The sequence below is a fragment of the Sinohyriopsis cumingii genome, chromosome 1 (genome assembly GCF_028554795.1).
Source record: "Sinohyriopsis cumingii isolate HCF-2022 chromosome 1, ASM2855479v2, whole genome shotgun sequence".
In the NCBI taxonomy this organism is placed as follows: domain Eukaryota; kingdom Metazoa; phylum Mollusca; class Bivalvia; order Unionida; family Unionidae; genus Sinohyriopsis; species Sinohyriopsis cumingii.
In genome coordinates, this window is record NC_142961.1 from 133,856,490 (window position 1) to 133,869,516 (window position 13,027).

At 35.0% G+C, this 13,027-nt stretch overlaps 1 protein-coding gene across 5 annotated transcripts in view; it reads right to left on the bottom strand.

The window, feature by feature from the left end:
• LOC149807888 (protein phosphatase EYA1-like) overlaps positions 1-13,027 on the bottom strand; it is a 365,190-nt gene that overhangs the window by 35,008 nt on the left and 317,155 nt on the right. The window lies entirely within an intron of this gene.

Here is a 13,027-nt window from a genome sequence, read left to right on the forward strand (position 1 = left end):
AATATACATGTACTTGTTTCTTCATCAAATGATTCTCTTCCTTCCTAGAAAGTTAGATTTAAAGATTTTTACACGTAAATTGTCGTTCCATTTGATCAATTTAATCTCGTCGTACATTTTGTTTACTGATAGAGCTTATTCAATAAAGTCTGTTAAATAAAATCAATTCAAATTAATTTCATTCCATTTCTGTATAAATTATCAACAAGTTTTAATGCATTGCAACCCCCAGTCTCCTTTGGTAATGTATAACCCTTCTGTATTCATGGTAACATAAATGTCATCTTCCATTCCCATTATCTCTCATTTTTGAAACGCACAAATTTTGCTATTGGTATATAAATTCTGTGTAAATTATGCGGATTTTATTATTTTCTACAGGTTGTTGTTTCAAAATTATTATTTTTGAATTGGCTCAGGACTTTGTAGCTACTTATCTTTATCTCCACTGTGAAAGGCTCTTCACTTTCCATTTGTTTGGTGTGTATGTTGCATCCCCCCCCCTTTATAAATGTTTTTTTGTTCTGGATTTATGCCACAGTTTGTCAGTATGCAATTAGGTTTCAAAAATGAGGATGAATGCACAAACTGGGGCAATTTTACCACTCCAAAAAATCCCATACAAAATTGCCAAAACTGAAAATGGAGAAAATCTATCTCAATTGGACACAATTAGAGAATTACAACTGGGAATCTGTTTCTGTGCCATTATTTATTTTTTCTGTCATCAATTGTAAATGGTCAAAGACACTGAAAACTTGGAGGGAAACAAATTAGAAAAATTGCCACTAAAAAAGAGCCTGTTCTCTGTGAAATTACCCAATAAAGCACAATTATCTCAAACTGAGTTTCTAGAGGTTTTAGAGGGATAATTTCATTATAGCTAAAACAGAAATGAGTGGAAGTCACTTCTCCTACGGGAATGGCTTTGAGGTCAGACAAATGGCTACAAGACCATACTAAATAAAGGACAAGACATCAATTAGGTTCGGTAATTAAATGGAGTCACCTTTGAAAGGTGTACTAAAAGACCCTCATAATGAGAAGGATTCTCTGTGGGACCAATTAAAAACACCAATTTATCCTGGCATATCAGATACATCTCTTTTAATTATGCTCTACTTGATCCCCTTTACATACTAGCAGAAACTGAATTGTATAAAGGATATACAATTGAGAGTACAGGTATTTGAAAAAGGATTTGAATGAAATTTGCTTTCAAAATTCTATTTAAATATAAAAAATACTTTTCTTTGAAATAAAGTTAATAATTGCTGAAAGTACAGCATGAAAAGATCTTTATCTTTGAAAACACTTATAGTCATAAATAAGAGGTGTACTCAATTGTTTAAGATGCACAGCGTGGAGATATTGGTAATCTTGAATGATTCAGGTTTTCAACTGGCAAGAGCATAATCTTTGTTCTTCATAAAATAAATGCTTTCATTACAGGCTACATGGTTGTTGTTATTTTGGGATTAATACCATTTTTCAGCACATGATAAGCTATATGTGGCAGTCAGAAGGAAGAACCTAGGATAACTCCGGTAAGAACCACCGACCTACGGAAAGCTACTGGCAAGCTTTCTCACATACCCACATCAGCCAAGCCCATGTGTGTGTCTGATACACACACACACACACATGCACACACACACACACACACAATATATATACAGAGACACTGTGCAAGCCTAGATTCCTTGTAATGAAAAATGTATAGGAGTGGTATGTCAAAGAAACAGTATACATAATACATTTTTTATACACACATATGATTTAAGCATGATGGTACAAATGAGGAATGTACCATCATTATAGGTCCAAAGAAACTGTTGCATGACACAGGTGAAAATCTGATTCACTTCTTTATTTGTGGATTTTCACCTGTAACATGCTACAATAGTCGAGAGAGCGAGTGCATTTTTTTTATTATTATTGTTAATCCATACGTTTCTCTGTTGGTTAATTATGCCTTACCAGCCAACATAGTGAGGGTGAAAGAGATGGGGGATGCAGCCATCACACATTTTAATTTTTAGAAACTTACTGTAGGTTTAAGAATGAAAATAGGGAAAGAAAGAAAAAAAAAACCAAAAAAAAAAAAAACCAAGGATTACAAGATTACAGTATGCATGTGCCTCCTAACCAAGAAATTCACCAAGCCATTACAACTTTGTATCATTGTTGTTGCAAACACTATGGACAAATCCCATGGAAGTGTGCACGTATTGTTACAATACCCCAGGTTCTTACAGGTTACTCAGTGCAAATTCAAAGGTTTCTTCATTCCCAAATTCTTTAATTCTCTCTGTCTCTCACTCCAGATTTCCACACGAATTATCCCTTATGCATGAGTGAGAGAGAAAGGAAAGCAGGCAGGATTTTGAAGTAATTGTGTACCATGTTTAATTCATTTAGAAAATGGGAATTATTAATATTTAATATTTTTTGTTCTCTTTATTTTCTTACATCCTTAATAATTAATCAGTGGAAATTTATTATTGATCAACAGAATCAATAGCTTATGATTGAAACAATGTTTATATACGTGTATTATTGTGCCATGGGTGGATCACAATTTGATATAGCAACAGTACAGATATTATCAAATTTTTATGAAATACATAATGTAATAGGAATCACCACGGAAAATTGTATTTTGGGAGATATTACCCTATAGTTTGCTAAAAATCATTTTGGCTTCTGATTTTAGTCTCTTGATCTCCAAAAATATTGCAGAATGGACTGTTCTCAAGGTTGCTTATTTTAAAAAAAAAATATAAACAAGTTTATGTTTCTACCTGTACCTGGTCTCAACTGATAATCCAGTATCATGGACCAGTTACTAGCTGAATCTGTCTCCTGACTGGTTAGTCACTGATCATTCCTGTAAAGGCTAGTTTGGAAATCCACATGCCCATTACAATGATTGGTTGGTCATTACTGTGGTGCATTATGGGTGAAAATTATTAAATTACATTTTATACACTGTTTAAAGGTGGTGGTTGAAAGTTATCTGCAGCCTCGTGGCCAGTGACAGCGTAATGCAAGAAGCTGAAAAGTTTACATGGAACAATTTTCAAATCCAAATCGTCTAGGAATCCGATATAATATGAGTGGAATCTAACGTACACCAATATGAGGTTATGTTTTGTTGACCTTTCTATTCACCAATCAAATCAGAGCGTTCACATCGATGAACATGAAAAACATCTTTTGGAACATAACCTTCCAAATGGTACCTCTCCCTGACATGAAATGCAATGCTTTACCCGATACGTTACTAGAATTAAGTGGACCAGGAATTCCAAAGGTCGCTGGATCATGGACCTATATTGATGCCTGTCAGATTTACACATTATTAGTAGGGACCATACTAGCTTATAAAGTCCAACTAGATACTGCAAAGACCCAGATATGTCTTGCAAAATGCAATGGCACATCAGGGTGTATGCATTTTGTTGGGAGTAGACTCAGACCTACCAAAACATCGTGACTTCAGATCAGGATCTACGTTTGCAGTTGACGATATGTCTAATTGGGATTTGTTCAACATCTACTGTTAAGTTGGATGAAAATATATTCAGGACTTGCTCAACAACTGTGGAGATTTTTCTTAAAATCTGATAAGATTTAATTTTTTTATCTTCAAATATTTTTTTTTGTCTACATTTAACATTTTCATGTTACAATGATGTTGTATGGTGTACAGCAAATTTGTTCAGTAACAGATGCATTCACTTTTATGTCACACAAGTGTGCAACCATGATACATACATTCTTTTGAAAAATTATGTCTTAATTAATGAAGAAGGCCAAATGAGAAAATGCATGACAGACTTGCATTAAGGAAGGAAAAAAAACAACAACCCAACCTGAATGAATTAATAGACAATATTTGATTAAAAAAGCATTCTTACATGAATTGATATGTATGAGGCAAATTCATCAACATACTTAATATTTCTGCAGTATACAATTCATTGTATTTAGTCTAATATTAACTAATTTAGTCTGCTCCTTTACTATTATTAATCCTAACATACCTACCATATCAATTAATGTTCGAGTCCCAGTGTCTCTAGGGATTTTATTGGTTTTAGCAGCATGTCAGGTGACATTTGTGAAGTCCGCAAGGGTGCATCTTTGATTAACTAGCAAATTGCCTTTATTCACAGAAAAGTCAGAGAGTAAAGTGCTTTTGCTGGAAATTTTCACTATATATTCACTGGAAAATTGTAAATGAAAACAAAGGACACTGCTGCATCCATGTATCAAGCCAGTAATTTCAAGGTAAAGGGGGGGAGGTAGGAAAACCATTACAATCAACAGACTGACAAGCTTAACAGAAGGTAGCCATTAGTTTGGGTAAATCTGTTGACTTTTAAATATCGACAAAACCACAGGGGGAAATTTGCAAATAATGGCTATTGATTAGCAAATCTGTTTCAGCAAAGTACATAGATTGTGACACATCTATGCTTGCCATGGCGACGAAAGACAATTTATTCCACTGACGTTTTGTGGCCACACTCCATCATGCCCATTTCAACACTATTATTCTGATATTGGCGGATAAAAGAATTACAAACCGGATTAGCCTGTAGATTGGATTTAAGGATAAGATTGAGTCAGTAGTGAAGCAAACGTTTTGCAGCCTGTACTCTGTAAACTGTGTTGGTAATGTATGTAGATTTCAAGCACTAGCAGAGAACTTCTGATGTTTATTATATATTGATTTTCATGCCTTACAAGTGTAATTGACAAGAACACAATTAAATATTGAATAAAAAAAATGGGGAAACCATTTTCAGCATCCAGTAATCAAGAATCCTTGGATTATAATTATGTGTGTCAAATCAGGAGATGTCTGAGGAGAAATTATGGGTGAACAATCAATGCTGTTCACAACTTATATTTTCACATTAAAAAAAATCCTTTGATTCAAAGAGCTTTGATGTTTTCTCCGTGCCCTCAGAAGCTGTAATTAATAGAGTTGCAACTTAAATTGTTTTGTGTTTCATCCAACTGAAAGTCTGAAAGATTAAAGACGTTATTTTGAACAGAGATAAAGATTCCAATTAAAGTGCAATCTGGACATGTGATTTAAGAGATTTTCCTTGCTGAAGAAAGAATACTTTACCATAAATGCTGGACATAACTGCTAGTACATAGCACTGTTTTAGCATAACAAGTTCTTGTTGAAATTGTACACTTATTTAAATCTAATCCCAAATAATGGTAACTACTAGTATCCACTAATGTATATTATCTGACACATGCTGCTACACCACAAGCAACACTAACAACAATAAAAAAGTCACTTAAACTTTGAGTCATAGCGATGAAGTGTCAAGTGGATCTTTAATTTGTTCCTCCAGCACTGCCTCGGTTTTCCTTCTCTCTCTCATGCGTAAACAAAAATGAACATATAAGCTATGTCTTGTGTCAAGGTCATACACCATTGCATTTGTTTCTCATGGTCTTGCTGGCCAAGAGATGTCGCCTGGGAACAAAATTTAGATTGGAAATGAATGCATCCATTATATATTTGTAGGTTACTGGTTCAAATTTGTAGGTTACTGGTTCAAAGCTTGACAATAGATCCCTCCGCAGTATTATCATCACTTGTTCTTTGTCATGGAAACAGTGGGCCACAGTACCATTAATTAATGAATATAATACACGTCTAAGTATAAAATGCATTCATGTATTACGCCCCGTTTTTCTATTGTGTAAAAAATGGATTACCCATAGACGTATATAACCCACTGGCTTTTGTAATGAATAATAAACAATCAAAATCTGTGTTGGCTTCTTTTCATTCTAGACATAGTATAAAATACTAGGGTATGTTGACTCATTCTTTATGTTTACCATGGAACCTCAGCTGAGCTATTTTAACCAAACTGTGTCATTTTATGCTTAGCTTGCTCACCTTCAGGCATCTCAAACATTTCATGATGATGCCATGTGTTCTCACTTGTTAAATACAGGATCAAAGCCGGTAAGTCAAAATCAATACAACAGTCATCTAGCCCTAAATAATTGCCACATGGCACAAACTACGCATCCTCTACAGTAGCTCTGAAACCATCTATGACAAAGTCCAACCCACCTATGGCAGTTTCAAGATTTTCATAAAACATTTCTGCTATTTATAAATTACTAAGTTCTTAAATTGAAGATGCTGATGTTGTTATGTTGATCTTGTCTTCTTGTTATTATATCATTTTTAAACTTTGAAAAATTTAGCTGAAATGTAAAACATAACTACAGTGTGATAGAGATTTATGCAACCTCAATTTACGCGAATTTGAAATAATGCGAGATGGGGAAAAATGTGAAAAAGATTGCTACTATTGAGTTAACTCTCTCATACATACAGATTATGCCACCATCACAAGAAAACATTACCCACAATGCCCATCTCTTAAGCCCCCACCATTCTGTTTACTGTGGCCTCAGTGCTGAGTACATGTACAAATTGTTTGTAATAATTTTGGAACGTTATTAGTGATGGAATCTAAAAGATGAGCAAGTGATAGTCCGAATAGACCAAGGAAAGCTATTTCTTTAAAGGTTAAACTTGAAGTAGTGAAAAGGTATGAAGCTGGTCAGAGTATCGCCATGATAAAGCATGCTTTGAACACTAGTGAAAATATATGTAGAACAATATGTGAAAGTGCGAAGAAAAAAAAGAGGCAAGTGTGAAAGCTAGAACCTCCCTTTCAAACCAGAAAAGTTGCTATTCCTGCCCCAACATAATGGACAGGATGGATAGGATGTTGGCAACGTGGCTTGACGATCAGCATAAGAAGAAAATTCCTCTTAGCCAAGCGATTGTGTGTGCTAAAGTCTCTAGATTGTACGAAATTCTCACGGTATCTGAAGAAGGTGATCAAAAAGATTTTCATGCCAAGTATTGGGTGGTTACACAAATTTAAAGCACATTTTGGCTTTAAAAATGCTAAAACAAGTGGCAAAGCTCTATCAAGAGCTGATCAAGAAGCAGCAAGAGGTTTTCCCACCAGACTGCAGAAGACTTTTGAAAGCAGTGATTATTCAGCAAAGCAGATTTTTAATGTTGATGAAACTGGTCTAAACTGGAAGAAAATGCCTGACCGCACTTACATTTCGGTGGAAGAGAAGACTGTGCCCAGTTTTAAAGCTGCTAAAGACCGCTTAACACTTCTCCTGGGAGGCAATGCACAAGGTGACTCCAAGTTGAAGCCTCTCTTAATTTACCGTTCTGAAAATCCCAGGGCCCAGAAGGGGTATGAATGATTTGGAGTTGACCGTCTACTGGTAAGCTTATAAGAAAGGGTGGATGACCTGTGCAATTTTCAAGCAATACTTTGAGAAGGACGTGTATTTTGAGCTGAAAAACTAATGCCAGAGAGAAGGCATTCCACTTAAAATCTTATTACTTTTAGACAATGCCCCCAGCCATCAAAGAACTATTGAAGTCTATTCTGAAAACATTAAAGTCATAGATTTGCCACCAAATATCGCATTCCTCTTGCAACCACTGGATCAGGGAGTCATAAAGGCTTTCAAATCGTATTATATGTGGTTAAGTTTTAAATGATTTGGTGAAGCAAACAAATGAACGGAACATCACAGTGAAAGATTACTGGAGGACATTGAACATCAAGGATGCCTTGCAATTTGTAAAAATGTCATGGCAGGAAGTTTCACCACACTGCATGAATAGTGATGGGAAAAAACTTTGTCCTCAGTTGTATCATTATTCTGATGGCTTAGATATCGAAGACACCATTGCATCAGCAAATAAGGCCAGTGTAAAGGCTGCAAACAAAGTCAGACTGGCAGAAGAGACATTACAAGAGATTGACATCGAGCAGCTTTTGGAATCTGACACTGAGGAGTTGACAAATGAAGACCTGCTGGATTTGAAACAAGAGCATTTGGATGAAAAACAAAAAGCATTTGCCAGACAGCAAGAGGCTTGTAAGCAGCAACATGCTCGGACTTTGACATTGAAAGTTTTGTCTGACTTCGTAAGTCATGTCACTGCTTCTTGCACTTTAACAGAGGATAATGATCCAGATATGAATCGAAGTTCACTTAATCAACGCAAAGTTATGGATGCAGTTTCTTGTTATGAAGAGCTTTTGCGAAAGAAAAAAACATAAGACTCAGACTACGCTGGACTCTTTCTTCAGAGTGTCATCTCCAGATGAGCCTTCCACTTCATGTGGCATGCCTACACGCCTAAGCCTATCTCCTGCTGTTGTCTCTACAGATCTCCTGCTTTTGTCTCTACAGACAGTTATGAACAGGATAAGTAAACGTTGTTTTCTCTACGGACAGTTTCAAAGAGATTATCAACACTACTGTTCAATGCAGCTTTCATTTTTTAATTACACATAGATATGTTCTATTGATTAAAATTCATAATTTCATGTTTTTATTTTATGTTTCCTATGTTTTAAGTTCGATTCCCTATGCTTTTTATGAAAACTTTTATTTTTTTAATCTACTCTGCAGAAGCATTCCCTAATTTTAACATACTGAATTTATAAGGAGCAACTGATTTCAATTTACACGAATATTCAATTTTGTGCATGCTTAAAAAATGTAACCTTCGTGTAAATCACCATCACACTGTATATAATTAACATTAGACACGTTTACTATTTTGAACTTGGTGCACTGTATGGACTAGGAAACAAGTCTTTTAAAATATTATTACAATGTCGTAATACGAGTAAAAATCAAACTGTGTAACACATAGACATACAGAACCTGTAGGCAGGGGCATGGTAAAGATAAATTTAGATAACGTGTGTTATATTTTTAAGGTAGTTCAGCTGGTAGAGTGTTTAACTTGTAATTTTGAAATCATTGGTTTGATACCCACTCATGTCAGCCCAAGTCACTTGCCTCAGTGTGTCCTTGGGAAAGGACATGGCTTCCATTTCAACTGCAAGATATACCGGAGGCCAACAATGTGTTGAAAGTGAGATACCCCCCCCCAAAGTTCTCATAAGAACAAAGAAAGCAAACTTGAGGTTTTTTGCTGTCACTTGACACCATTAGACTAAAACTATAATTCCATGATGAAGATCAGAACTCATGCAGTATGCATAAAAACACAACACAGTTAATATCCCCGTAACTATAAAAAAGAAGAGTAGGTAAAAGTAAAGAACAAAAGGCCGATAATAAAGAGAAAGTAAAATGCAGAGGAATAACAGTTTCATGTTTCAGAAAGAAAATCTGTTTGATGAAAATTAATAAATCTTGTCTTTCTAAAGTTTAGAAAAATGCATGAATTGCTAAACGTTTAAATGACATTATAATATTTCTTTTAAAACTGTCTATGACTAAAGAAATTCTGACAAAATGTTCATATAATCAAACGGCACACCTGATGACACAACTTTGATCATGGAAATTAATAAATATGTACAACAGTTCTATACAAGAAACAGTAATATCTAATTGATTAAGTTACCATGGCAATAACCTTGCTTATAAATTTGCCAGTAGATAAAGCTAATAAAAAGAGATGACATTTGCAAAATAAGTACTATCCCATATAGTACATTTACAACCCCATTATGGCAGATTTTTAATGGAACAGCAGCCATAAACAGCGAGGACCTACAACGATTTAAGATTAATGTCGTTTTACAGCTGGTTTCAAGTCAATATGAATGCTGTTTTATATGCAATTTTTGCACACTTTTCATGATTTATTTTTTTAGATGTATCAAATGGTTACAGTTAAAAAAGAAAATGTGATTCTTATGCATAAAAATTTACAGTTTTAAAAGGAAAATTGTTTCTTGTGCAAGGATTGAACATGAATATGAAATATTTTTGACTTTTGTAGACTGACAGAGAATGAAAATTTAGACTTAAGAAAATTTGTATCATACCAGACAGATGTAGGAGGTAAAAATAATAACATTTCCCATCTCCTTTTCAGGTATAATTAGAAGTCCATTTATCCAAACTGCACAGAGGGTGGTGGTGGTGGGGAGGCACATTTCATTTTGGATAGGCAGGCTAGACTATACAAACATTATTGACCTTAGTGTGATTAAAACAGGGGACACTGATCCATTATTGACCTTAGTGTGATTAAAACAGGGGACACTGATCCATTATTGACCTTAGTGTGATTAAAACAGGGGACACTGATCCATTATTGACCTTAGTGTGATTAAAATAGGGGACACTGATCCATTACTGACCTTAGTGTGATTAAAACAGGGGACACTGATCCATTATTGACCTTAGTGTGATTAAAACAGGGGACACTGATCCATTATTGACCTTAGTGTGATTAAAACAGGGGACACTGATCCATTATTGACCTTAGTGTGATTAAAGCAGGGGACACTGATCCATTATTGACCTTAGTGTGATTAAAATAGGGGACACTGATCCATTACTGACCTTAGTGTGATTAAAATAGGGGACAATGATCCATTACTGACCTTAGTGTTTAAAATAGGGGACATTGATCCATTACTGACCTTAGTGTGATTAAAATAGGGGACACTGCTCCATTATCGACCTTAGTGTGATTAAAATAGGGGACACTGATCCATTATTGACCTTAGTGTGATTAAAATAGGGGACACTGATCCATTACTGACCTTAGTGTGATTAAAATAGGGGACACTGATCCATTACTGACCTTAGTGTGATTAAAATAGGGGACACTGATCCATTACTGACCTTACCTGACAGTAGTAGGTGTCATGGATTCATTATTCATCTTGGTGTGAAAAAAGTAAGGGACATGGGATCATTACTAACCTTAGCATAACACAAGTAGAGGACATGAATTCATTATTGACTTTGGTGTGACAAAAGCAGGGGCCAAGGATTCAATTCACCTCCTAGTGTAATTTACATTCTGATACAAACCCATCGTACATATTCCATGTATAATCTCAGAGGAAATGTCAAATTGGCAACAAAATACATGGATTTTTTTTTCTTCTTCAAATAACAGAATTAATGTGAATTTAGGGAGCAAACTATATTCACAAAAATATAATTCTCATTAATGCAAGATTGGGAACATTATTTAGTCACTTGCAAAAATATGAGCAACTGACCACTCAGCCCTCTATTCAATTATTAAAAGCGATTTTGTATCCACTTTTTGTATGTTATTCATACTCTGTTAAGTTGTACTTTCAACCACATTGTGGCTTTCAAATCCTTTGCCTCTTGGTGACTCTTTGATAATTTTATTCAGCCAAAGAGCTTTCTGAACTAAACCAGGGTTGTATGGTGGATGTGGCCAAGTTTGTATGATGTGCTCCTTCAGGAAGCCTGTCACTTATGTGTTGTCATGGAGTAGATGAATGCTTTGGTAGCGTTCCCCAACTTTCTGCAACACTTTGGAGGCATAACAATTTTCACCGACACCAACTGAGTAAGGCACAGGTGACGAAATTTTGCACTGAAAAATGACGCATTCAAAACTCTCCGGACAGTACAACATGAAGCGACGTGGTCTCTCTATTTTCTGTGATCCTGACTATTATTTTCTCATGAGTATGGTTAAAAAAGTAGGTCCATGTTTTGTCACCTGTGACAATTTCATTCAAACGAGCCAGGTCGCTCTTTCTACATATTTCTACATATGCTTTAATCATCTGTCAACCAATGCAAACCTACCTTCCTGAGCTTGTAAATATATTAAAAAACAGCTTATAATAACAACAGAAGTACCTATCACTGTGTATTGAACATTTTCATCGACAGTTCTCAGCCACTTCCTGCTTATGTACGGCAGTCAGTGGTCTTCCAGAATGTTGATACTTTACCACGGATCTGCAGCCATCTTTAAAACGTCAAAAAGTCTCAAAATTGTAGGATACTACAGTTGTTGCTGTTGTAGGGTTTAACGCCATTTTTCAGAACACGATAGGCTATACATGGTGGCCAGTATTAATGGTGGAGGAAGAAGTAGGATACTACAGAAAATTACATCTGTAAACTTTATCCATGTCAGTCATAATATCAGTTGGAGAGTACCTTAAATGTGCCTGTATTGTACACCATGCTCTTTGCAAAGTAGCAGGACATTTTTAGGTCACTCATTTATCTGCATTGTCACATGCATTTATCTGCAGGTTTCTGGATTTCTCCGTGTGCAGCTGTAGATATTTTCATTAAATGTTATTTTGTCTATCAATCCACATTAAATTATCGACAGGTTCAAAGCAGCAAATCAGCCCCCTGTACTTTGCCTAAGTTGCCTCTGCACTAAATAACCTACATGTGCCGATGTGTTGTAAAACACTAAACCAATATTCTACATACTGAACAAAATGTTTACAATATTTTGATTTTAAAATACCAAATTCACTTTCTGGCCACTAATTTCAATTTTTTTAAAAATTATATATATATATATATATATATATATATATATATATATATATATATATATATATATATATATATATATATATATATAAACGTGATTTGTTTTAAAGAATATTATAACAACAAAATGACATGGTTTTTAAATTGGATCAGCTTTTCACATTTGCATGAAATCTTCAGTGACTTGTATACACAAGTTTCCAAAAGCAAATTATACAATAAATTTTCAATTAGATGCAGCATTTAAATTGCTTCTTGAGTGTAGCTAGATATGGAATGATTTATTCTCAACATCCCCTGTACAGGCTAATTATATTAGAGGGTGGAAAATAAACCTACCATATTTACTTGTGTACCAATTGGGTCCAACTGCAACACAGACCTGCTCTGCCCGTGCATTATGCAACGGTAGATCATGGTCCATATTGTTTGTTCTACCATTTACTCCAAACAAACTGTAAAGACCAAGATAAACTGGAGCGTTATCTTACCGCAGATCTAGGCCAATGCAGTTTACATTTTGATCTGACTTAAGAGTATATACGGTATCCTAGATATTTATGCGCAAAAATGCAGGTGATTAAAAACATACAATATATGCTCGCTTATAAGACAAGTCCAACTGCAAAGTGCACAG